Raw genomic sequence first — 23,541 nt, forward strand, 5'->3', positions numbered from 1 at the left:
ACACTGGACCAGGGCCATAACTAGGGGTCTGCGATCGGTGCTGCCCTGCAGTCAGTATTGCTGCAGCAGTGCCACCTGGAGTGCCCTTTGGATGCTTCAGGCAGGAGCCCTACAGTACGTACAACAGCTCGAAGCGTCCTCAGGGTGCTTCTGCATCCAAAGAGACAGCATCGGATCAATTGCGTAAACATCAACCGAGTACTCAGGATGGCCAGGCTGTTTGCGCTGCTGGGGCCAGGAAATTTGCATCAGACGATGCAGAGCCTGGCCTCGCCACTCCCAGAAAATAGAGGTACAACTTCCTGTTTTAGTGAAATCTACCCACCCCACACGTCTGCAGACTGTCCATCAGACTTGCGTCACAGAGGACACTGCGTGCGATCACACATGCGCCCACCATCGTAGACGTACATAAACCATTTGCTTTATGTACATCTTTGAATCAAGTCCTGCATACAGAGCAGTGGACATGATGCCGTGACAGAGGGTTGGACTGTCCAGCAGGGGCACAGGGGAAACCCTCGGCGGGCCCCACCTTCTCTTCTAGGGATCAGGTTCCAGATTGTGCACTTGAATGATAGATTACGCACATGTTGCCTTATAGTGCACAGGACTATGGTGTTTTTTCTGCATTACTGTTATTAATCTGGTACATTATTAAGCATGAACAAGCAGTTTTTACTATAAAATGATTAGCCAAGCCTCTGTGGCAGCTGGCCACCCCCCCCTCTGGAGACTGTCCACATCCTAAAATACGGTCCCCTACCATTGCAGTTCCCCGGTGGGCCCTTCATGCCCAAGGCAGACACTGCCGCGACAGGAGACTCGGGTGTATGGATGCAGTAGAGGGGGACACTGCCGTGACAGGAGTGCCAGGTGCCTATGTGCAGAGAAGGGGACAATGCCATGAGTCGTGACAGTTTTGCTTTTATTTTTTTGTGCTGGAGCTCAGAGCAGAGAGCTGCAGTGTTACATGGAGCACCACCTGCTGGCCATTCATGCAGAACTGCACTTGCCATATAGTGTTAAGAATACTTCCAGTTTGAAGTGACAATCCCCAAATAAGCTTCACTTGAAAATATTTTGAAGATATAAAGCCAGCTCAGTAATAGGGATAAATCACTACTAATGTGCCTGAATTTGCCACACAACAGGAATGGACATCAGAAAGCAATGATCCACAATCATCAATATTTTTTTTGTTCCCTCCAATTGACAGTCCTTTTCAATTTGATTCTGTAGAAGTGGAAACCATCGGCCCCTTTGTTCCGATGGCTTGTTCCTAATGTTTGGTGATGTCACCATGTCCCTTGCAGGGATCCTTTGACATGAGCACATTATCAATGTTTTTGGGCACATCGCATCATGCCACATGACAATAGCAGTACACATGGAGCCATAAGAAAATCTGTCATTAACAAGCATTAAAAACAACCACTCAGCTTGTAATCTCTTCCTCCATTTCTCCCATGATAGAAGAAAAGGAACGGTCATCAAAAGCAAACAGCAGCTACAATGAAGCAGCACTGAGAGCTCACTTCGCGCTCAGAAAAGATTACTATTGCTCTTCCTCATGGTTGGTAGGTCTAGACACTTTAGAGCACATTTCCAAAAGTTAAAAACTATAGAAATGATCCCTGAAAGTATAGTCTTAACCATAACAGCCTAGCATTTTTACTGCTGTGGGAAGGAGAGTCTTTTTAATATAATGGAGATTTTTAAAATGATCTCACAGTTGAACATATCTTGAAGATAGTAAGAAACTATGCTGCCTTTAAAATGTGGACCAACGATGGACTCAGCTTTTCTTACAGAATGTATTCTTCTATGATTGTGCACTCACTTGCTCATCTGCATATTTAAGATACTCTGGCCAACCAGGAAGCACCTCTGAAACAGCCGAGACACAGCTTAAAGCAGCAACAACAGCCTCAGCTAATAACGGACTATGGCACACAGAATGTCAGGATCACAAAACCAAACATATGTTATAGAGAAAAACAAAGTCTAAACACGTGCTTTTCTGGCATGGTGACAATTCTGCTTGGTAGATCACTAACGATCATGTTATATTTGCTGTGGGATGGGTGCTTTTGTTTCTGTTCCTCTACTGTTAGTTCATTTTACGCTGGGGGGATGTTCGATGCAACAGAACCTCATATGTAGGCTGGTATTTGAAGAGTAATAAGAGCGATAGATTACATAATATTAATGTAACAAAGATACTACCTTTTATATCTTTCTTTTATGACAAAAATGAGTAAACATGGGGAATAAACACGACAAATGACATACAAACCACCTCCTGCTTGCTTTTGGGTGTAATTTGTAAGAAAACCATAAAGATATTCAAATGAACCATGTTAGTTTCACTGCTAGCCTTCATTTGGCATGGATTTCCTCTAAATGGTTTTAATATTAAAAAAAAGGGGGTTCCCCGAAATATGTACTGAAATGTTGCAACTACTCCACCTTACATCACAAATGCTTCCAAAATAATGTGTCCTCTGCTCCCCGGAAGGCTTCCCATCACGCCACAGCAGGTATGGACATCGGAAGCCTGGCATTAATTGGTTGCCGGGCTGATGACATCAAACGCAGCCATGCACATTGAATGATTGCAATGGTGTAACCATCAATTGCTTTACTGTGAACATGTGTAGAATCTTTCAGAGCTTTGTGCAAGCGTGCATTTACCTGAGCTGCGGACACCCCTTTCCGGGTGTCCGCAAATGCACAGAAGTACCTGAACATCGGATTGGCAACCATCGAATCCTCGCAATTTAGTGGAAAAGGGTACTTTGATCGAATTGGAAAGACTGTTGATTGGTAGCCATCGACCTCAAACGTCCATCCCTATGTCTTGTGAGCATGTACATAAATAGGTTGTGAAACAGAGGGTCTAATTCAGAGTTGTACGCAAACGCAGCCGTTTCCATACAACTGTGATGTTTGGTGATCTGTGACTGCGAGATTGCTCGCAGGGCCCCCTAAGCCTCAACATGGATTCACATGCTGTGGCCAAAATGGTGTTATCCCACCCCTGTTTTGTAGGCTTGCCGAGGCCAGGGTCTGCGTCCTCCAGTGCAGAATTCCTGGTCTTGGCAGAGTGAAACCCCAGGCCATCCTGAGTAACCTGGTTGCTCAGATGGGCGATGTTCACGCAAGTGATCTAATGGCTGCTACTGCTTGCCGTACAACTTATAATCAGACCTAGAAACTCAGCACTTACACTGGACCAGGGCCATAACTAGGGGTCTGCGATCGGTGCTGCCCTGCAGTCAGTATTGCTGCAGCAGTGCCACCTGGAGTGCCCTTTGGATGCTTCAGGCAGGAGCCCTACAGTACGTACAACAGCTCGAAGCGTCCTCAGGGTGCTTCTGCATCCAAAGAGACAGCATCGGATCAATTGCGTAAACATCAACCGAGTACTCAGGATGGCCAGGCTGTTTGCGCTGCTGGGGCCAGGAAATTTGCATCAGACGATGCAGAGCCTGGCCTCGCCACTCCCAGAAAATAGAGGTACAACTTCCTGTTTTAGTGAAATCTACCCACCCCACACGTCTGCAGACTGTCCATCAGACTTGCGTCACAGAGGACACTGCGTGCGATCACACATGCGCCCACCATCGTAGACGTACATAAACCATTTGCTTTATGTACATCTTTGAATCAAGTCCTGCATACAGAGCAGTGGACATGATGCCGTGACAGAGGGTTGGACTGTCCAGCAGGGGCACAGGGGAAACCCTCGGCGGGCCCCACCTTCTCTTCTAGGGATCAGGTTCCAGATTGTGCACTTGAATGATAGATTACGCACATGTTGCCTTATAGTGCACAGGACTATGGTGTTTTTTCTGCATTACTGTTATTAATCTGGTACATTATTAAGCATGAACAAGCAGTTTTTACTATAAAATGATTAGCCAAGCCTCTGTGGCAGCTGGCCACCCCCCCCTCTGGAGACTGTCCACATCCTAAAATACGGTCCCCTACCATTGCAGTTCCCCGGTGGGCCCTTCATGCCCAAGGCAGACACTGCCGCGACAGGAGACTCGGGTGTATGGATGCAGTAGAGGGGGACACTGCCGTGACAGGAGTGCCAGGTGCCTATGTGCAGAGAAGGGGACAATGCCATGAGTCGTGACAGTTTTGCTTTTATTTTTTTGTGCTGGAGCTCAGAGCAGAGAGCTGCAGTGTTACATGGAGCACCACCTGCTGGCCATTCATGCAGAACTGCACTTGCCATATAGTGTTAAGAATACTTCCAGTTTGAAGTGACAATCCCCAAATAAGCTTCACTTGAAAATATTTTGAAGATATAAAGCCAGCTCAGTAATAGGGATAAATCACTACTAATGTGCCTGAATTTGCCACACAACAGGAATGGACATCAGAAAGCAATGATCCACAATCATCAATATTTTTTTTGTTCCCTCCAATTGACAGTCCTTTTCAATTTGATTCTGTAGAAGTGGAAACCATCGGCCCCTTTGTTCCGATGGCTTGTTCCTAATGTTTGGTGATGTCACCATGTCCCTTGCAGGGATCCTTTGACATGAGCACATTATCAATGTTTTTGGGCACATCGCATCATGCCACATGACAATAGCAGTACACATGGAGCCATAAGAAAATCTGTCATTAACAAGCATTAAAAACAACCACTCAGCTTGTAATCTCTTCCTCCATTTCTCCCATGATAGAAGAAAAGGAACGGTCACCAAAAGCAAACAGCAGCTACAATGAAGCTACAATGAAGCAGCACTGAGAGCTCACTTCGCGCTCAGAAAAGATTACTATTGCTCTTCCTCATGGTTGGTAGGTCTGGACACTTTAGAGCACATTTCCAAAAGTTAAAAACTATAGAAATGATCCCTGAAAGTATAGTCTTAACCATAACAGCCTAGCATTTTTACTGCTGTGGGAAGGAGAGTCTTTTTAATATAATGGAGATTTTTAAAATGATCTCACAGTTGAACATATCTTGAAGATAGTAAGAAACTATGCTGCCTTTAAAATGTGGACCAACGATGGACTCAGCTTTTCTTACAGAATGTATTCTTCTATGATTGTGCACTCACTTGCTCATCTGCATATTTAAGATACTCTGGCCAACCAGGAAGCACCTCTGAAACAGCCGAGACACAGCTTAAAGCAGCAACAACAGCCTCAGCTAATAACGGACTATGCACACAGAATGTCAGGATCACAAAACCAAACATATGTTATAGAGAAAAACAAAGTCTAAACACGTGCTTTTCTGGCATGGTGACAATTCTGCTTGGTAGATCACTAACGATCATGTTATATTTGCTGTGGGATGGGTGCTTTTGTTTCTGTTCCTCTACTGTTAGTTCATTTTACGCTGGGGGGATGTTCGATGCAACAGAACCTCATATGTAGGCTGGTATTTGAAGAGTAATAAGAGCGATAGATTACATAATATTAATGTAACAAAGATACTACCTTTTATATCTTTCTTTTATGACAAAAATGAGTAAACATGGGGAATAAACACGACAAATGACATACAAACCACCTCCTGCTTGCTTTTGGGTGTAATTTGTAAGAAAACCATAAAGATATTCAAATGAACCATGTTAGTTTCACTGCTAGCCTTCATTTGGCATGGATTTCCTCTAAATGGTTTTAATATTAAAAAAAAGGGGGTTCCCCGAAATATGTACTGAAATGTTGCAACTACTCCACCTTACATCACAAATGCTTCCAAAATAATGTGTCCTCTGCTCCCCGGAAGGCTTCCCATCACGCCACAGCAGGTATGGACATCGGAAGCCTGGCATTAATTGGTTGCCGGCTGATGACATCAAACGCAGCCATGCACATTGAATGATTGCAATGGTGTAACCATCAATTGCTTTACTGTGAACATGTGTAGAATCTTTCAGAGCTTTGTGCAAGCGTGCATTTACCTGAGCTGCGGACACCCCTTTCCGGGTGTCCGCAAATGCACAGAAGTACCTGAACATCGGATTGGCAACCATCGAATCCTCGCAATTTAGTGGAAAAGGGTACTTTGATCGAATTGGAAAGACTGTTGATTGGTAGCCATCGACCTCAAACGTCCATCCCTATGTCTTGTGAGCATGTACATAAATAGGTTGTGAAACAGAGGGTCTAATTCAGAGTTGTACGCAAACGCAGCCGTTTCCATACAACTGTGATGTTTGGTGATCTGTGACTGCGAGATTGCTCGCAGGGCCCCCTAAGCCTCAACATGGATTCACATGCTGTAGCCAAAATGGTGTTATCCCACCCCTGTTTTGTAGGCTTGCCGAGGCCAGGGTCTGCGTCCTCCAGTGCAGAATTCCTGGTCTTGGCAGAGTGAAACCCCAGGCCATCCTGAGTAACCTGGTTGCTCAGATGGGCGATGTTCACGCAAGTGATCTAATGGCTGCTACTGCTTGCCGTACAACTTATAATCAGACCTAGAAACTCAGCACTTACACTGGACCAGGGCCATAACTAGGGGTCTGCGATCGGTGCTGCCCTGCAGTCAGTATTGCTGCAGCAGTGCCACCTGGAGTGCCCTTTGGATGCTTCAGGCAGGAGCCCTACAGTACGTACAACAGCTCGAAGCGTCCTCAGGGTGCTTCTGCATCCAAAGAGACAGCATCGGATCAATTGCGTAAACATCAACCGAGTACTCAGGATGGCCAGGCTGTTTGCGCTGCTGGGGCCAGGAAATTTGCATCAGACGATGCAGAGCCTGGCCTCGCCACTCCCAGAAAATAGAGGTACAACTTCCTGTTTTAGTGAAATCTACCCACCCCACACGTCTGCAGACTGTCCATCAGACTTGCGTCACAGAGGACACTGCGTGCGATCACACATGCGCCCACCATCGTAGACGTACATAAACCATTTGCTTTATGTACATCTTTGAATCAAGTCCTGCATACAGAGCAGTGGACATGATGCCGTGACAGAGGGTTGGACTGTCCAGCAGGGGCACAGGGGAAACCCTCGGCGGGCCCCACCTTCTCTTCTAGGGATCAGGTCCCCCCCCCCCCCCCCCTCTGGAGACTGTCCACATCCTAAAATACGGTCCCCTACCATTGCAGTTCCCCGGTGGGCCCTTCATGCCCAAGGCAGACACTGCCGCGACAGGAGACTCGGGTGTATGGATGCAGTAGAGGGGGACACTGCCGTGACAGGAGTGCCAGGTGCCTATGTGCAGAGAAGGGGACAATGCCATGAGTCGTGACAGTTTTGCTTTTATTTTTTTGTGCTGGAGCTCAGAGCAGAGAGCTGCAGTGTTACATGGAGCACCACCTGCTGGCCATTCATGCAGAACTGCACTTGCCATATAGTGTTAAGAATACTTCCAGTTTGAAGTGACAATCCCCAAATAAGCTTCACTTGAAAATATTTTGAAGATATAAAGCCAGCTCAGTAATAGGGATAAATCACTACTAATGTGCCTGAATTTGCCACACAACAGGAATGGACATCAGAAAGCAATGATCCACAATCATCAATATTTTTTTTGTTCCCTCCAATTGACAGTCCTTTTCAATTTGATTCTGTAGAAGTGGAAACCATCGGCCCCTTTGTTCCGATGGCTTGTTCCTAATGTTTGGTGATGTCACCATGTCCCTTGCAGGGATCCTTTGACATGAGCACATTATCAATGTTTTTGGGCACATCGCATCATGCCACATGACAATAGCAGTACACATGGAGCCATAAGAAAATCTGTCATTAACAAGCATTAAAAACAACCACTCAGCTTGTAATCTCTTCCTCCCATGATAGAAGAAAAGGAACGGTCATCAAAAGCAAACAGCAGCTACAATGAAGCTACAATGAAGCAGCACTGAGAGCTCACTTCGCGCTCAGAAAAGATTACTATTGCTCTTCCTCATGGTTGGTAGATCTGGACACTTTAGAGCACATTTCCAAAAGTTAAAAACTATAGAAATGATCCCTGAAAGTATAGTCTTAACCATAACAGCCTAGCATTTTTACTGCTGTGGGAAGGAGAGTCTTTTTAATATAATGGAGATTTTTAAAATGATCTCACAGTTGAACATATCTTGAAGATAGTAAGAAACTATGCTGCCTTTAAAATGTGGACCAACGATGGACTCAGCTTTTCTTACAGAATGTATTCTTCTATGATTGTGCACTCACTTGCTCATCTGCATATTTAAGATACTCTGGCCAACCAGGAAGCACCTCTGAAACAGCCGAGACACAGCTTAAAGCAGCAACAACAGCCTCAGCTAATAACGGACTATGCACACAGAATGTCAGGATCACAAAACCAAACATATGTTATAGAGAAAAACAAAGTCTAAACACGTGCTTTTCTGGCATGGTGACAATTCTGCTTGGTAGATCACTAACGATCATGTTATATTTGCTGTGGGATGGGTGCTTTTGTTTCTGTTCCTCTACTGTTAGTTCATTTTACGCTGGGGGGATGTTCGATGCAACAGAACCTCATATGTAGGCTGGTATTTGAAGAGTAATAAGAGCGATAGATTACATAATATTAATGTAACAAAGATACTACCTTTTATATCTTTCTTTTATGACAAAAATGAGTAAACATGGGGAATAAACACGACAAATGACATACAAACCACCTCCTGCTTGCTTTTGGGTGTAATTTGTAAGAAAACCATAAAGATATTCAAATGAACCATGTTAGTTTCACTGCTAGCCTTCATTTGGCATGGATTTCCTCTAAATGGTTTTAATATTAAAAAAAAGGGGGTTCCCCGAAATATGTACTGAAATGTTGCAACTACTCCACCTTACATCACAAATGCTTCCAAAATAATGTGTCCTCTGCTCCCCGGAAGGCTTCCCATCACGCCACAGCAGGTATGGACATCGGAAGCCTGGCATTAATTGGTTGCCGGCTGATGACATCAAACGCAGCCATGCACATTGAATGATTGCAATGGTGTAACCATCAATTGCTTTACTGTGAACATGTGTAGAATCTTTCAGAGCTTGGTGCAAGCGTGCATTTACCTGAGCTGCGGACACCCCTTTCCGGGTGTCCGCAAATGCACAGAAGTACCTGAACATCGGATTGGCAACCATCGAATCCTCGCAATTTAGTGGAAAAGGGTACTTTGATCGAATTGGAAAGACTGTTGATTGGTAGCCATCGACCTCAAACGTCCATCCCTATGTCTTGTGAGCATGTACATAAATAGGTTGTGAAACAGAGGGTCTAATTCAGAGTTGTACGCAAACGCAGCCGTTTCCATACAACTGTGATGTTTGGTGATCTGTGACTGCGAGATTGCTCGCAGGGCCCCCTAAGCCTCAACATGGATTCACATGCTGTGGCCAAAATGGTGTTATCCCACCCCTGTTTTGTAGGCTTGCCGAGGCCAGGGTCTGCGTCCTCCAGTGCAGAATTCCTGGTCTTGGCAGAGTGAAACCCCAGGCCATCCTGAGTAACCTGGTTGCTCAGATGGGCGATGTTCACGCAAGTGATCTAATGGCTGCTACTGCTTGCCGTACAACTTATAATCAGACCTAGAAACTCAGCACTTACACTGGACCAGGGCCATAACTAGGGGTCTGCGATCGGTGCTGCCCTGCAGTCAGTATTGCTGCAGCAGTGCCACCTGGAGTGCCCTTTGGATGCTTCAGGCAGGAGCCCTACAGTACGTACAACAGCTCGAAGCGTCCTCAGGGTGCTTCTGCATCCAAAGAGACAGCATCGGATCAATTGCGTAAACATCAACCGAGTACTCAGGATGGCCAGGCTGTTTGCGCTGCTGGGGCCAGGAAATTTGCATCAGACGATGCAGAGCCTGGCAGAAAATAGAGGTACAACTTCCTGTTTTAGTGAAATCTACCCACCCCACACGTCTGCAGACTGTCCATCAGACTTGCGTCACAGAGGACACTGCGTGCGATCACACATGCGCCCACCATCGTAGACGTACATAAACCATTTGCTTTATGTACATCTTTGAATCAAGTCCTGCATACAGAGCAGTGGACATAATGCCGTGACAGAGGGTTGGACTGTCCAGCAGGGGCACAGGGGAAACCCTCGGCGGGCCCCACCTTCTCTTCTAGGGATCAGGTTCCCCCCCCCCCCCCCCCCTCTGGAGACTGTCCACATCCTAAAATACGGTCCCCTACCATTGCAGTTCCCCGGTGGGCCCTTCATGCCCAAGGCAGACACTGCCGCGACAGGAGACTCGGGTGTATGGATGCAGTAGAGGGGGACACTGCCGTGACAGGAGTGCCAGGTGCCTATGTGCAGAGAAGGGGACAATGCCATGAGTCGTGACAGTTTTGCTTTTATTTTTTTGTGCTGGAGCTCAGAGCAGAGAGCTGCAGTGTTACATGGAGCACCACCTGCTGGCCATTCATGCAGAACTGCACTTGCCATATAGTGTTAAGAATACTTCCAGTTTGAAGTGACAATCCCCAAATAAGCTTCACTTGAAAATATTTTGAAGATATAAAGCCAGCTCAGTAATAGGGATAAATCACTACTAATGTGCCTGAATTTGCCACACAACAGGAATGGACATCAGAAAGCAATGATCCACAATCATCAATATTTTTTTTGTTCCCTCCAATTGACAGTCCTTTTCAATTTGATTCTGTAGAAGTGGAAACCATCGGCCCCTTTGTTCCGATGGCTTGTTCCTAATGTTTGGTGATGTCACCATGTCCCTTGCAGGGATCCTTTGACATGAGCACATTATCAATGTTTTTGGGCACATTGCATCATGCCACATGACAATAGCAGTACACATGGAGCCATAAGAAAATCTGTCATTAACAAGCATTAAAAACAACCACTCAGCATGTAATCTCTTCCTCCATTTCTCCCATGATAGAAGAAAAGGAACGGTCATCAAAAGCAAACAGCAGCTACAATGAAGCAGCACTGAGAGCTCACTTCGCGCTCAGAAAAGATTGCTATTGCTCTTCCTCATGGTTGGTAGGTCTGGACACTTTAGAGCACATTTCCAAAAGTTAAAAACTATAGAAATGATCCCTGAAAGTATAGTCTTAACCATAACAGCCTAGCATTTTTACTGCTGTGGGAAGGAGAGTCTTTTTAATATAATGGAGATTTTTAAAATGATCTCACAGTTGAACATATCTTGAAGATAGTAAGAAACTATGCTGCCTTTAAAATGTGGACCAACGATGGACTCAGCTTTTCTTACAGAATGTATTCTTCTATGATTGTGCACTCACTTGCTCATCTGCATATTTAAGATACTCTGGCCAACCAGGAAGCACCTCTGAAACAGCCGAGACACAGCTTAAAGCAGCAACAACAGCCTCAGCTAATAACGGACTATGCACACAGAATGTCAGGATCACAAAACCAAACATATGTTATAGAGAAAAACAAAGTCTAAACACGTGCTTTTCTGGCATGGTGACAATTCTGCTTGGTAGATCACTAACGATCATGTTATATTTGCTGTGGGATGGGTGCTTTTGTTTCTGTTCCTCTACTGTTAGTTCATTTTACGCTGGGGGGATGTTCGATGCAACAGAACCTCATATGTAGGCTGGTATTTGAAGAGTAATAAGAGTGATAGATTACATAATATTAATGTAACAAAGATACTACCTTTTATATCTTTCTTTTATGACAAAAATGAGTAAACATGGGGAATAAACACGACAAATGACATACAAACCACCTCCTGCTTGCTTTTGGGTGTAATTTGTAATAAAACCATAAAGATATTCAAATGAACCATGTTAGTTTCACTGCTAGCCTTCATTTGGCATGGATTTCCACTAAATGGTTTTAATATTAAAAAAAGGGGGTTCCCCGAAATATGTACTGAAATGTTGCAACTACTCCACCTTACATCACAAATGCTTCCAAAATAATGTGTCCTCTGCTCCCCGGAAGGCTTCCCATCACGCCACAGCAGGTATGGACATCGGAAGCCTGGCATTAATTGGTTGCCGGGCTGATGACATCAAACGCAGCCATGCACATTGAATGATTGCAATGGTGTAACCATCAATTGCTTTACTGTGAACATGTGTAGAATCTTTCAGAGCTTTGTGCAAGCGTGCATTTACCTGAGCTGCGGACACCCCTTTCCGGGTGTCCGCAAATGCACAGAAGTACCTGAACATCGGATTGGCAACCATCGAATCCTCGCAATTTAGTGGAAAAGGGTACTTTGATCGAATTGGAAAGACTGTTGATTGGTAGCCATCGACCTCAAACGTCCATCCCTATGTCTTGTGAGCATGTACATAAATAGGTTGTGAAACAGAGGGTCTAATTCAGAGTTGTACGCAAACGCAGCCGTTTCCATACAACTGTGATGTTTGGTGATCTGTGACTGCGAGATTGCTCGCAGGGCCCCCTAAGCCTCAACATGATTCACATGCTGTGGCCAAAATGGTGTTATCCCACCCCTGTTTTGTAGGCTTGCCGAGGCCAGGGTCTGCGTCCTCCAGTGCAGAATTCCTGGTCTTGGCAGAGTGAAACCCCAGGCCATCCTGAGTAACCTGGTTGCTCAGATGGGCGATGTTCACGCAAGTGATCTAATGGCTGCTACTGCTTGCCGTACAACTTATAATCAGACCTAGAAACTCAGCACTTACACTGGACCAGGGCCATAACTAGGGGTCTGCGATCGGTGCTGCCCTGCAGTCAGTATTGCTGCAGCAGTGCCACCTGGAGTGCCCTTTGGATGCTTCAGGCAGGAGCCCTACAGTACGTACAACAGCTCGAAGCGTCCTCAGGGTGCTTCTGCATCCAAAGAGACAGCATCGGATCAATTGCGTAAACATCAACCGAGTACTCAGGATGGCCAGGCTGTTTGCGCTGCTGGGGCCAGGAAATTTGCATCAGACGATGCAGAGCCTGGCCTCGCCACTCCCAGAAAATAGAGGTACAACTTCCTGTTTTAGTGAAATCTACCCACCCCACACGTCTGCAGACTGTCCATCAGACTTGCGTCACAGAGGACACTGCGTGCGATCACACATGCGCCCACCATCGTAGACGTACATAAACCATTTGCTTTATGTACATCTTTGAATCAAGTCCTGCATACAGAGCAGTGGACATGATGCCGTGACAGAGGGTTGGACTGTCCAGCAGGGGCACAGGGGAAACCCTCGGCGGGCCCCACCTTCTCTTCTAGGGATCAGGTTCCAGATTGTGCACTTGAATGATAGATTACGCACATGTTGCCTTATAGTGCACAGGACTATGGTGTTTTTTCTGCATTACTGTTATTAATCTGGTACATTATTAAGCATGAACAAGCAGTTTTTACTATAAAATGATTAGCCAAGCCTCTGTGGCAGCTGGCCACCCCCCCCTCTGGAGACTGTCCACATCCTAAAATACGGTCCCCTACCATTGTAGTTCCCCGGTGGGCCCTTCATGCCCAAGGCAGACACTGCCGCGACAGGAGACTCGGGTGTATGGATGCAGTAGAGGGGGACACTGCCGTGACAGGAGTGCCAGGTGCCTATGTGCAGAGAAGGGGACAATGCCATGAGTCGTGACAGTTTTGCTTTTATTTTTTTGTGCTGGAGCTCAGAGCAGAGAGCTGCAGTGTTACATGGAGCACCACCTGCTGGCCATTCATGCAGAACTGCACTTGCCATATAGTGTTAAGAATACTTCCAGTTTGAAGTGACAATCCCCAAATAAGCTTCACTTGAAAATATTTTGAAGATATAAAGCCAGCTCAGTAATAGGGATAAATCACTACTAATGTGCCTGAATTTGCCACACAACAGGAATGGACATCAGAAAGCAATGATCCACAATCATCAATATTTTTTTTGTTCCCTCCAATTGACAGTCCTTTTCAATTTGATTCTGTAGAAGTGGAAACCATCGGCCCCTTTGTTCCGATGGCTTGTTCCTAATGTTTGGTGATGTCACCATGTCCCTTGCAGGGATCCTTTGACATGAGCACATTATCAATGTTTTTGGGCACGTTGCATCATGCCACATGACAATAGCAGTACACATGGAGCCATAAGAAAATCTGTCATTAACAAGCATTAAAAACAACCACTCAGCTTGTAATCTCTTCCTCCATTTCTCCCATGATAGAAGAAAAGGAACGGTCATCAAAAGCAAACAGCAGCTACAATGAAGCAGCACTGAGAGCTCACTTCGCGCTCAGAAAAGATTACTATTGCTCTTCCTCATGGTTGGTAGATCTGGACACTTTAGAGCACATTTCCAAAAGTTAAAAACTATAGAAATGATCCCTGAAAGTATAGTCTTAACCATAACAGCCTAGCATTTTTACTGCTGTGGGAAGGAGAGTCTTTTTAATATAATGGAGATTTTTAAAATGATCTCACAGTTGAACATATCTTGAAGATAGTAAGAAACTATGCTGCCTTTAAAATGTGGACCAACGATGGACTCAGCTTTTCTTACAGAATGTATTCTTCTATGATTGTGCACTCACTTGCTCATCTGCATATTTAAGATACTCTGGCCAACCAGGAAGCACCTCTGAAACAGCCGAGACACAGCTTAAAGCAGCAACAACAGCCTCAGCTAATAACGGACTATGCACACAGAATGTCAGGATCACAAAACCAAACATATGTTATAGAGAAAAACAAAGTCTAAACACGTGCTTTTCTGGCATGGTGACAATTCTGCTTGGTAGATCACTAACGATCATGTTATATTTGCTGTGGGATGGGTGCTTTTGTTTCTGTTCCTCTACTGTTAGTTCATTTTACGCTGGGGGGATGTTCGATGCAACAGAACCTCATATGTAGGCTGGTATTTGAAGAGTAATAAGAGTGATAGATTACATAATATTAATGTAACAAAGATACTACCTTTTATATCTTTCTTTTATGACAAAAATGAGTAAACATGGGGAATAAACACGACAAATGACATACAAACCACCTCCTGCTTGCTTTTGGGTGTAATTTGTAATAAAACCATAAAGATATTCAAATGAACCATGTTAGTTTCACTGCTAGCCTTCATTTGGCATGGATTTCCACTAAATGGTTTTAATATTAAAAAAAGGGGGTTCCCCGAAATATGTACTGAAATGTTGCAACTACTCCACCTTACATCACAAATGCTTCCAAAATAATGTGTCCTCTGCTCCCCGGAAGGCTTCCCATCACGCCACAGCAGGTATGGACATCGGAAGCCTGGCATTAATTGGTTGCCGGGCTGATGACATCAAACGCAGCCATGCACATTGAATGATTGCAATGGTGTAACCATCAATTGCTTTACTGTGAACATGTGTAGAATCTTTCAGAGCTTTGTGCAAGCGTGCATTTACCTGAGCTGCGGACACCCCTTTCCGGGTGTCCGCAAATGCACAGAAGTACCTGAACATCGGATTGGCAACCATCGAATCCTCGCAATTTAGTGGAAAAGGGTACTTTGATCGAATTGGAAAGACTGTTGATTGGTAGCCATCGACCTCAAACGTCCATCCCTATGTCTTGTGAGCATGTACATAAATAGGTTGTGAAACAGAGGGTCTAATTCAGAGTTGTACGCAAACGCAGCCGTTTCCATACAACTGTGATGTTTGGTGATCTGTGACTGCGAGATTGCTCGCAGGGCCCCCTAAGCCTCAACATGATTCACATGCTGTGGCCAAAATGGTGTTATCCCACCCCTGTTTTGTAGGCTTGCCGAGGCCAGGGTCTGCGTCCTCCAGTGCAGAATTCCTGGTCTTGGCAGAGTGAAACCCCAGGCCATCCTGAGTAACCTGGTTGCTCAGATGGGCGATGTTCACGCAAGTGATCTAATGGCTGCTACTGCTTGCCGTACAACTTATAATCAGACCTAGAAACTCAGCACTTACACTGGACCAGGGCCATAACTAGGGGTCTGCGATCGGTGCTGCCCTGCAGTCAGTATTGCTGCAGCAGTGCCACCTGGAGTGCCCTTTGGATGCTTCAGGCAGGAGCCCTACAGTACGTACAACAGCTCGAAGCGTCCTCAGGGTGCTTCTGCATCCAAAGAGACAGCATCGGATCAATTGCGTAAACATCAACCGAGTACTCAGGATGGCCAGGCTGTTTGCGCTGCTGGGGCCAGGAAATTTGCATCAGACGATGCAGAGCCTGGCCTCGCCACTCCCAGAAAATAGAGGTACAACTTCCTGTTTTAGTGAAATCTACCCACCCCACACGTCTGCAGACTGTCCATCAGACTTGCGTCACAGAGGACACTGCGTGCGATCACACATGCGCCCACCATCGTAGACGTACATAAACCATTTGCTTTATGTACATCTTTGAATCAAGTCCTGCATACAGAGCAGTGGACATGATGCCGTGACAGAGGGTTGGACTGTCCAGCAGGGGCACAGGGGAAACCCTCGGCGGGCCCCACCTTCTCTTCTAGGGATCAGGTTCCAGATTGTGCACTTGAATGATAGATTACGCACATGTTGCCTTATAGTGCACAGGACTATGGTGTTTTTTCTGCATTACTGTTATTAATCTGGTACATTATTAAGCATGAACAAGCAGTTTTTACTATAAAATGATTAGCCAAGCCTCTGTGGCAGCTGGCCACCCCCCCCTCTGGAGACTGTCCACATCCTAAAATACGGTCCCCTACCATTGTAGTTCCCCGGTGGGCCCTTCATGCCCAAGGCAGACACTGCCGCGACAGGAGACTCGGGTGTATGGATGCAGTAGAGGGGGACACTGCCGTGACAGGAGTGCCAGGTGCCTATGTGCAGAGAAGGGGACAATGCCATGAGTCGTGACAGTTTTGCTTTTATTTTTTTGTGCTGGAGCTCAGAGCAGAGAGCTGCAGTGTTACATGGAGCACCACCTGCTGGCCATTCATGCAGAACTGCACTTGCCATATAGTGTTAAGAATACTTCCAGTTTGAAGTGACAATCCCCAAATAAGCTTCACTTGAAAATATTTTGAAGATATAAAGCCAGCTCAGTAATAGGGATAAATCACTACTAATGTGCCTGAATTTGCCACACAACAGGAATGGACATCAGAAAGCAATGATCCACAATCATCAATATTTTTTTTGTTCCCTCCAATTGACAGTCCTTTTCAATTTGATTCTGTAGAAGTGGAAACCATCGGCCCCTTTGTTCCGATGGCTTGTTCCTAATGTTTGGTGATGTCACCATGTCCCTTGCAGGGATCCTTTGACATGAGCACATTATCAATGTTTTTGGGCACATTGCATCATGCCACATGACAATAGCAGTACACATGGAGCCATAAGAAAATCTGTCATTAACAAGCATTAAAAACAACCACTCAGCTTGTAATCTCTTCCTCCATTTCTCCCATGATAGAAGAAAAGGAACGGTCATCAAAAGCAAACAGCAGCTACAATGAAGCAGCACTGAGAGCTCACTTCGCGCTCAGAAAAGATTGCTATTCCTCATGGTTGGTAGGTCTGGACACTTTAGAGCACATTTCCAAAAGTTAAAACCTATAGAAATGATCCCTGAAAGTATAGTCTTAACCATAACAGCCTAGCATTTTTACTGCTGTGGGAAGGAGAGTCTTTTTAATATAATGGAGATTTTTAAAATGATCTCACAGTTGAACATATCTTGAAGATAGTAAGAAACTATGCTGCCTTTAAAATGTGGACCAACGATGGACTCAGCTTTTCTTACAGAATGTATTCTTCTATGATTGTGCACTCACTTGCTCATCTGCATATTTAAGATACTCTGGCCAACCAGGAAGCACCTCTGAAACAGCCGAGACACAGCTTAAAGCAGCAACAACAGCCTCAGCTAATAACGGACTATGCACACAGAATGTCAGGATCACAAAACCAAACATATGTTATAGAGAAAAACAAAGTCTAAACACGTGCTTTTCTGGCATGGTGACAATTCTGCTTGGTAGATCACTAACGATCATGTTATATTTGCTGTGGGATGGGTGCTTTTGTTTCTGTTCCTCTACTGTTAGTTCATTTTACGCTGGGGGGATGTTCGATGCAACAGAACCTCATATGTAGGCTGGTATTTGAAGAGTAATAAGAGCGATAGATTACATAATATTAATGTAACAAAGATACTACCTTTTATATCTTTCTTTTATGACAAAAATGAGTAAACATGGGGAATAAACACGACAAATGACATACAAACCACCTCCTGCTTGCTTTTGGGTGTAATTTGTAATAAAACCATAAAGATATTCAAATGAACCATGTTAGTTTCACTGCTAGCCTTCATTTGGCATGGATTTCCTCTAAATGGTTTTAATATTAAAAAAAAGGGGGTTCCCCGAAATATGTACTGAAATGTTGCAACTACTCCACCTTACATCACAAATGCTTCCAAAATAATGTGTCCTCTGCTCCCCGGAAGGCTTCCCATCACGCCACAGCAGGTATGGACATCGGAAGCCTGGCATTAATTGGTTGCCGGGCTGATGACATCAAACGCAGCCATGCACATTGAATGATTGCAATGGTGTAACCATCAATTGCTTTACTGTGAACATGTGTAGAATCTTTCAGAGCTTTGTGCAAGCGTGCATTTACCTGAGCTGCGGACACCCCTTTCCGGGTGTCCGCAAATGCACAGAAGTACCTGAACATCGGATTGGCAACCATCGAATCCTCGCAATTTAGTGGAAAAGGGTACTTTGATCGAATTGGAAAGACTGTTGATTGGTAGCCATCGACCTCAAACGTCCATCCCTATGTCTTGTGAGCATGTACATAAATAGGTTGTGAAACAGAGGGTCTAATTCAGAGTTGTACGCAAACGCAGCCGTTTCCATACAACTGTGATGTTTGGTGATCTGTGACTGCGAGATTGCTCGCAGGGCCCCCTAAGCCTCAACATGATTCACATGCTGTGGCCAAAATGGTGTTATCCCACCCCTGTTTTGTAGGCTTGCCGAGGCCAGGGTCTGCGTCCTCCAGTGCAGAATTCCTGGTCTTGGCAGAGTGAAACCCCAGGCCATCCTGAGTAACCTGGTTGCTCAGATGGGCGATGTTCACGCAAGTGATCTAATGGCTGCTACTGCTTGCCGTACAACTTATAATCAGACCTAGAAACTCAGCACTTACACTGGACCAGGGCCATAACTAGGGGTCTGCGATCGGTGCTGCCCTGCAGTCAGTATTGCTGCAGCAGTGCCACCTGGAGTGCCCTTTGGATGCTTCAGGCAGGAGCCCTACAGTACGTACAACAGCTCGAAGCGTCCTCAGGGTGCTTCTGCATCCAAAGAGACAGCATCGGATCAATTGCGTAAACATCAACCGAGTACTCAGGATGGCCAGGCTGTTTGCGCTGCTGGGGCCAGGAAATTTGCATCAGACGATGCAGAGCCTGGCCTCGCCACTCCCAGAAAATAGAGGTACAACTTCCTGTTTTAGTGAAATCTACCCACCCCACACGTCTGCAGACTGTCCATCAGACTTGCGTCACAGAGGACACTGCGTGCGATCACACATGCGCCCACCATCGTAGACGTACATAAACCATTTGCTTTATGTACATCTTTGAATCAAGTCCTGCATACAGAGCAGTGGACATGATGCCGTGACAGAGGGTTGGACTGTCCAGCAGGGGCACAGGGGAAACCCTCGGCGGGCCCCACCTTCTCTTCTAGGGATCAGGTTCCAGATTGTGCACTTGAATGATAGATTACGCACATGTTGCCTTATAGTGCACAGGACTATGGTGTTTTTTCTGCATTACTGTTATTAATCTGGTACATTATTAAGCATGAACAAGCAGTTTTTACTATAAAATGATTAGCCAAGCCTCTGTGGCAGCTGGCCACCCCCCCCTCTGGAGACTGTCCACATCCTAAAATACGGTCCCCTACCATTGTAGTTCCCCGGTGGGCCCTTCATGCCCAAGGCAGACACTGCCGCGACAGGAGACTCGGGTGTATGGATGCAGTAGAGGGGGACACTGCCGTGACAGGAGTGCCAGGTGCCTATGTGCAGAGAAGGGGACAATGCCATGAGTCGTGACCGTTTTGCTTTTATTTTTTTGTGCTGGAGCTCAGAGCAGAGAGCTGCAGTGTTACATGGAGCACCACCTGCTGGCCATTCATGCAGAACTGCACTTGCCATATAGTGTTAAGAATACTTCCAGTTTGAAGTGACAATCCCCAAATAAGCTTCACTTGAAAATATTTTGAAGATATAAAGCCAGCTCAGTAATAGGGATAAATCACTACTAATGTGCCTGAATTTGCCACACAACAGGAATGGACATCAGAAAGCAATGATCCACAATCATCAATATTTTTTTTTGTTCCCTCCAATTGACAGTCCTTTTCAATTTGATTCTGTAGAAGTGGAAACCATCGGCCCCTTTGTTCCGATGGCTTGTTCCTAATGTTTGGTGATGTCACCATGTCCCTTGCAGGGATCCTTTGACATGAGCACATTATCAATGTTTTTGGGCACATTGCATCATGCCACATGACAATAGCAGTACACATGGAGCCATAAGAAAATCTGTCATTAACAAGCATTAAAAACAACCACTCAGCTTGTAATCTCTTCCTCCATTTCTCCCATGATAGAAAAAAAGCAACGGTCATCAAAAGCAAACAGCAGCTACAATGAAGCAGCACTGAGAGCTCACTTCGCGCTCAGAAAAGATTACTATTGCTCTTCCTCATGGTTGGTAGGTCTGGACACTTTAGAGCACATTTCCAAAAGTTAAAAACTATAGAAATGATCCCTGAAAGTATAGTCTTAACCATAACAGCCTAGCATTTTTACTGCTGTGGGAAGGAGAGTCTTTTTAATATAATGGAGATTTTTAAAATGATCTCACAGTTGAACATATCTTGAAGATAGTAAGAAACTATGCTGCCTTTAAAATGTGGACCAACGATGGACTCAGCTTTTCTTACAGAATGTATTCTTCTATGATTGTGCACTCACTTGCTCATCTGCATATTTAAGATACTCTGGCCAACCAGGAAGCACCTCTGAAACAGCCGAGACACAGCTTAAAGCAGCAACAACAGCCTCAGCTAATAACGGACTATGCACACAGAATGTCAGGATCACAAAACCAAACATATGTTATAGAGAAAAACAAAGTCTAAACACATGCTTTTCTGGCATGGTGACAATTCTGCTTGGTAGATCACTAACGATCATATTATATTTGCTGTGGGATGGGTGCTTTTGTTTCTGTTCCTCTACTGTTAGTTCATTTTACGCTGGGGGGATGTTCGATGCAACAGAACCTCATATGTAGGCTGGTATTTGAAGAGTAATAAGAGCGATAGATTACATAATATTAATGTAACAAAGATACTACCTTTTATATCTTTCTTTTATGACAAAAATGAGTAAACATGGGGAATAAACACGACAAATGACATACAAACCACCTCCTGCTTGCTTTTGGGTGTAATTTGTAATAAAACCATAAAGATATTCAAATGAACCATGTTAGTTTCACTGCTAGCCTTCATTTGGCATGGATTTCCTCTAAATGGTTTTCATATTAAAAAAAGGGGGTTCCCCGAAATATGTACTGAAATGTTGCATCTACTCTACTTTACATCACAAATGCTTCCAAAATAATGTGTCCTCTGCTCCCCGGAAGGCTTCCCATCACGCCACAGCAGGTATGGACATCGGAAGCCTGGCATTAATTGGTTGCCGGGCTGATGACATCAAACGCAGCCATGCACATTGAATGATTGCAATGGTGTAACCATCAATTGCTTTACTGTGAACATGTGTAGAATCTTTCAGAGCTTTGTGCAAGCGTGCATTTACCTGAGCTGCGGACACCCCTTTCCGGGTGTCCGCAAATGCACAGAAGTACCTGAACATCGGATTGGCAACCATCGAATCCTCGCAATTTAGTGGAAAAGGGTACTTTGATCGAATTGGAAAGACTGTTGATTGGTAGCCATCGACCTCAAACGTCCATCCCTATGTCTTGTGAGCATGTACATAAATAGGTTGTGAAACAGAGGGTCTAATTCAGAGTTGTACGCAAACGCAGCCGTTTCCATACAACTGTGATGTTTGGTGATCTGTGACTGCGAGATTGCTCGCAGGGCCCCCTAAGCCTCAACATGATTCACATGCTGTGGCCAAAATGGTGTTATCCCACCCCTGTTTTGTAGGCTTGCCAAGGCCAGGGTCTGCGTCCTCCAGTGCAGAATTCCTGGTCTTGGCAGAGTGAAACCCCAGGCCATCCTGAGTAACCTGGTTGCTCAGATGGGCGATGTTCACGCAAGTGATCTAATGGCTGCTACTGCTTGCCGTACAACTTATAATCAGACCTAGAAACTCAGCACTTACACTGGACCAGGGCCATAACTAGGGGTCTGCGATCGGTGCTGCCCTGCAGTCAGTATTGCTGCAGCAGTGCCACCTGGAGTGCCCTTTGGATGCTTCAGGCAGGAGCCCTACAGTACGTACAACAGCTCGAAGCGTCCTCAGGGTGCTTCTGCATCCAAAGAGACAGCATCGGATCAATTGCGTAAACATCAACCGAGTACTCAGGATGGCCAGGCTGTTTGCGCTGCTGGGGCCAGGAAATTTGCATCAGACGATGCAGAGCCTGGCCTCGCCACTCCCAGAAAATAGAGGTACAACTTCCTGTTTTAGTGAAATCTACCCACCCCACACGTCTGCAGACTGTCCATCAGACTTGCGTCACAGAGGACACTGCGTGCGATCACACATGCGCCCACCATCGTAGACGTACATAAACCATTTGCTTTATGTACATCTTTGAATCAAGTCCTGCATACAGAGCAGTGGACATGATGCCGTGACAGAGGGTTGGACTGTCCAGCAGGGGCACAGGGGAAACCCTCGGCGGGCCCCACCTTCTCTTCTAGGGATCAGGTTCCAGATTGTGCACTTGAATGATAGATTACGCACATGTTGCCTTATAGTGCACAGGACTATGGTGTTTTTTCTGCATTACTGTTATTAATCTGGTACATTATTAAGCATGAACAAGCAGTTTTTACTATAAAATGATTAGCCAAGCCTCTGTGGCAGCTGGCCACCCCCCCCCCTCTGGAGACTGTCCACATCCTAAAATACGGTCCCCTACCATTGCAGTTCCCCGGTGGGCCCTTCATGCCCAAGGCAGACACTGCCGCGACAGGAGACTCGGGTGTATGGATGCAGTAGAGGGGGACACTGCCGTGACAGGAGTGCCAGGTGCCTATGTGCAGAGAAGGGGACAATGCCATGAGTCGTGACAGTTTTGCTTTTATTTTTTTGTGCTGGAGCTCAGAGCAGAGAGCTGCAGTGTTACATGGAGCACCACCTGCTGGCCATTCATGCAGAACTGCACTTGCCATATAGTGTTAAGAATACTTCCAGTTTGAAGTGACAATCCCCAAATAAGCTTCACTTGAAAATATTTTGAAGATATAAAGCCAGCTCAGTAATAGGGATAAATCACTACTAATGTGCCTGAATTTGCCACACAACAGGAATGGACATCAGAAAGCAATGATCCACAATCATCAATATTTTTTTTGTTCCCTCCAATTGACAGTCCTTTTCAATTTGATTCTGTAGAAGTGGAAACCAT

The 23,541-nt window shown here is 45.3% G+C and overlaps 6 non-coding genes and 1 pseudogene across 6 annotated transcripts; all 7 read right to left on the bottom strand.

Annotated features, from left to right (window-relative positions):
* Window positions 1-1,433: 1,433 nt before the first annotated feature.
* LOC135052960 (small nucleolar RNA U3) lies at window positions 1,434-1,653 on the bottom strand. Its single transcript, XR_010242378.1, has one exon. It is a non-coding gene; the product is annotated as a small nucleolar RNA U3 (small nucleolar RNA).
* Window positions 1,654-4,663: 3,010 nt separating this feature from the next.
* LOC135053044 (small nucleolar RNA U3) lies at window positions 4,664-4,894 on the bottom strand (annotated as a pseudogene).
* Window positions 4,895-7,747: 2,853 nt separating this feature from the next.
* On the bottom strand, window positions 7,748-7,970 carry LOC135053047 (small nucleolar RNA U3). Its single transcript, XR_010242449.1, has one exon. It is a non-coding gene; the product is annotated as a small nucleolar RNA U3 (small nucleolar RNA).
* Window positions 7,971-10,813: 2,843 nt separating this feature from the next.
* LOC135052980 (small nucleolar RNA U3) lies at window positions 10,814-11,033 on the bottom strand. Its single transcript, XR_010242394.1, has one exon. It is a non-coding gene; the product is annotated as a small nucleolar RNA U3 (small nucleolar RNA).
* A 3,007-nt stretch (window positions 11,034-14,040) lies between these two features.
* LOC135052898 (small nucleolar RNA U3) lies at window positions 14,041-14,260 on the bottom strand. The gene has a single exon (XR_010242323.1). It is a non-coding gene; the product is annotated as a small nucleolar RNA U3 (small nucleolar RNA).
* Window positions 14,261-17,267: 3,007 nt separating this feature from the next.
* Window positions 17,268-17,481, bottom strand: LOC135053216 (small nucleolar RNA U3). The gene has a single exon (XR_010242595.1). It is a non-coding gene; the product is annotated as a small nucleolar RNA U3 (small nucleolar RNA).
* A 3,009-nt stretch (window positions 17,482-20,490) lies between these two features.
* LOC135052965 (small nucleolar RNA U3) lies at window positions 20,491-20,710 on the bottom strand. The gene has a single exon (XR_010242383.1). It is a non-coding gene; the product is annotated as a small nucleolar RNA U3 (small nucleolar RNA).
* Between the last annotated feature and the right edge of the window lie 2,831 nt (window positions 20,711-23,541).

This window comes from Pseudophryne corroboree, chromosome 2 (genome assembly GCF_028390025.1).
Source record: "Pseudophryne corroboree isolate aPseCor3 chromosome 2, aPseCor3.hap2, whole genome shotgun sequence".
NCBI lineage: Eukaryota > Metazoa > Chordata > Amphibia > Anura > Myobatrachidae > Pseudophryne > Pseudophryne corroboree.